Below are 3,950 nucleotides of genomic sequence, written 5' to 3' on the forward strand. Positions count from 1 at the left end.
TACTTTTAATAAAAAGGATTAGAGTTTACATGCTCCAAAAAAAAAATATGTCCTAAGTTGGCACAAGATACATTGTATAATCCAAAATAAGAGGCAACGTAAAAGATGGTGTCTCACACACTATAGTTACACCTCTGGTGCTTTCTCGGCCGGACTCGCTCCTGTAAAAATATTAACCACGGTGAATGAGACTTAAAAGTCCTAGTAACCAAAAATTAATATGTAATGATGCATGCGGATGTAACTAATCATGCGATTGCTAAGTGGTACACACAAAACATTTAACCGAACAATATTTTCAAACAAACCGAATAAGTATTTAATTGCATGACTGCACCTTATATCCTCCTTTCACCATGCTCGGACGCCAAATCACCCGGCCAAAGGTGAGTTGGACCAAGCAACACGCCACTCATTGGGTCCAATGAGGGCTTACCACGTGGTAATAATTAACAGAACAGAAATTCCCGTTAACATCATACATTAAAATACCCTGACAAGTCATGCATCATTCAAATATCCAAACAGGAATATATCCGAACAATAATATCTCATCATGATAAACAAAAATAAATTTTTAACCCACTTGGCAATAATTTCAAACAAGTATATACAGTATTTATTTTCAATAATTCATAATTTTTCCAAACAACAAAACAACACATAACCATTCACAAACACACTCATCACAACACATTAATAATGGTTACCTTGTGTCTTGAATAACAAGTTCCCCTTCACAACTCCTCTTTCACCACTATCTTTGTCAACACAATCTACATAGTTATTTCATAATACTATATATTAATTTTACATTAAAATAAATAACTCTAATTTTAAGAGTTAGAAAGTCTTAGATCTATAATTCATATTAACACTAATTTAAGATTTATGCCTCATTTAACTTTCTAAATTCTTTTTTTAAAATTCTCGTACCCTAATAAACTTTTTTTTATCCTCAAATCACTTCTAGTATCACAATTTCATCCTTCTATATTCTAAAAATTCATCCAAAAATAAATTAAAAATTTTAAAATTATCCTGAAACCTCAAATCACCTTTCTATAACCTCAAAAATACCTATTCATACTTAAATAAATATTTAATAATCAGAGGTTCATCCCTATATATCAGATTTCACATAAATTCGACCATATAGATCTAGATTTTAACTCAAAAATTCTTAAACATGAGTTTCAACCTCAAGAAAGTATTCTATAATATTTATTATATCCCTAAGAGTTTTAACCTATATTTTTAATCCATCATATCATCAGATTAACTATCCTATAGAAAAAAATCCTAATCAGAATATTTACTCTATCCTATAAAATAATCATATCACTAGAAAGCTAATATTATTTAGAAAATAACTATAAAATTAATTTTATAATTAAATAAATTTTTAAATGCTAATATAAACAGGAAAGTTAGAACATACCTGAAGAAAAAGAAAATAATCCCCCCTTACGAGAAAAACGCCGAGCAACGTGAGAGGAAGAGAGAAAAATAATATAAAAATGGGATTGTGGTCCCAAAATTATATTAAAAAAAACTATAGGTTCGAATTTAATTATTTAAACCTTTGGGCCAAAAGTTGCAATTTCCTCTAAATTACATCTTAGCCTCTCATGCTTCCTAATGCACACACCTCCTCCTTTTTATACATGAAGGTACCTCTTCTCTTCCCTCATCTAACCAATGTGGGACTTAAAAACAACAACCTTCCACCCCCGCTTTTTTTTATTCCTTCTACCTTCTCTTTTTTTTTAACACACAATAAAAAATTATTTATGTATTATATCTTAACTAAATATTGCTTATGTGATTTTAAATTTAAATTTTTAAATTTATAATTAAATATCTAACCATAATATCATTTCTAAATAACCTCAAATAATATAAATTTCTATTATTATCATTTTTTTTCCGCAAAACCTAAATTCCACAATTTCTTTATTATATAAAAATCAGGATGTTACACTACTCCCTCCGTTCAAAAATATAAGAGATTTTTTGAGGAGTTGAATGTTTAAAAATGTAAGGTATTTTTAATTTTTCGAGATGTAATCATTATCTTTTTTTCAAAAGTGCCTCTATTGATAATAACTTTATATTTATTATAGGGTATTTAATAGGGATAAATATGAAAAGATAAGGTTAGTTAAAAAGTAGGTAACTACTTTATTGAAGGGTGAGATTCAGTTAAAAATCTCTTACATTTTTAATCGGAAGGAGTACATAAAAGAAGTAGATTTCACCAATGGCAGTGATTATATTGCTTAAGGTATGGAAGGTAAATGTAAATCTCTCCTAATTAAATTACTATATAGATAAGGGTTTGATTCGAATTCCCAACTACTAATAATATATGCATGCATGCGTCCGTGCATGTTTGCGCGTGTGTCTACATAATATGAATCTCATTAATCAATTAACTAAATTATAAAATCTAACGTGATCAAGCCACACACCATATTCCTCCATTAACATTATAAGCCATTTTAACTAACTTTTACTTCTAAGAAAACAATTAACATTATTATTAATTATCACTCCAATCCTTATTATAAAACACCTCCAACAACCTTACCAATTTTTTTTTTAAAAAAAGGTGAAGTTATTAATTTTGTCTTAAGAAATTATTTTATATGTATTTAAATGAATTTTTTCATGCTGTCATCACACTTTCTCATAGGTAAGAATATTAATAGTCATAAATAACAATTCTGTGTGTTGGGAGTAGAACTGATAATCTAGACCACACTAAAGCAAACTCCAAAAAAAATTAGAGCTGAATTTAACACTTTAAAAAAAAGTCACTTCCTCCATTTTTATATATCAGATATTTTTAATCGAATCACATAAATCAATAAAAATTAATTATCTAATTAAAATCACAGTAATATTTTAATTTTACTCTAATTATTATAAATAAAAAATAAATATTATTTTTAAAAATAAATTAATAAAAGTACTTTTTTAATTTAATAAGAATATAATAATTTATTTATTAAAAAATATAGTAACAATTTTTTATATTTAAAAAAATTAAAAATTTTTTTATATACAAGGACGAAAGGAAGGAGCATACTTGACACGCTGCGCTTCGTTAGAGTCTTTCACGCACGAGGACCTGCCAGTCCACAACTTCACTTCAGTTTTACCTTTCTTCGTTCTTCAGTTCTTAACTGTCGAAGTCGAGATCACATCAAAGAAAAAGCAAACCCTACCCAGCCCTTCTTCTTCTTCGAGTTGACTCACACTCTCGCTGACAGCTGTTTCACCTTTATTCTTCTTCATTCTTCACTCTCTCAGCCTCTCTGGCACTCTCGCTGACGGATGACTCTGCTCCCGGTCCTTCTCTGCTCGGGGACGGCGACGGCGACCATCTTCTATGTAGTCTGTTGATCTACTCAGCTTCGTTCAGAACCATTGAAGCCTTAGATTGTAGCTCCATTTGCACAAGCTTGTCCAGATTTGAAGTGAGAAATCGGACACCACAATCCAACAACAATCAACAATCAATTGCCAAGGTTTTCGTGCGGATGAAGAGGAGAATGCAATGTGTGAGTCTGATCAAGAAGTGAACGAGCGGATTGGAAGATATGGAAGAGAGAGAGGGAGAGAGTTTATTCGAAGACAGAGAAAGTGAAGAAGATGAGAAGACGCTGATTTTTTCCCCAAGTGAGGGAGTGAAGATGATGTTGATGCCCCTGGGCTGCAGAAATAAAAGAAAATAAAATGGAAATTTAAATAAAAAAGAAAATGTAAAACTGATAAAAATATTTAGAAAAAATTAATTTTTTAATCCTTCAATTTTTAATTTATTTATAACTCAATCTCTCAAATATAACTCGTATATGACTCAATCCCTCAACTTTTAAATTACTTATAATTTATTCTCTCAACTTTTTTTAATTTTCTTTTTTCATGTTAATTTAGATATC

General features: G+C 29.6%; 1 long non-coding RNA gene across 1 annotated transcript; it reads right to left on the minus strand.

The window, feature by feature from the left end:
- On the minus strand, positions 1–3,699 carry LOC129292051 (uncharacterized). The gene is made up of 3 exons (XR_008588847.1): positions 3,095–3,699; positions 711–776; positions 1–161 (listed from the first exon to the last, which is right to left on the minus strand). It is a non-coding gene; the product is annotated as an uncharacterized LOC129292051 (long non-coding RNA).
- Between the last annotated feature and the right edge of the window lie 251 nt (positions 3,700–3,950).

The sequence above is a fragment of the Prosopis cineraria genome, unplaced genomic scaffold (genome assembly GCF_029017545.1).
Source record: "Prosopis cineraria cultivar Desert tree isolate PC_DT_omini unplaced genomic scaffold, ASM2901754v1 PC14, whole genome shotgun sequence".
In the NCBI taxonomy this organism is placed as follows: Eukaryota; Viridiplantae; Streptophyta; class Magnoliopsida; order Fabales; family Fabaceae; genus Prosopis; species Prosopis cineraria.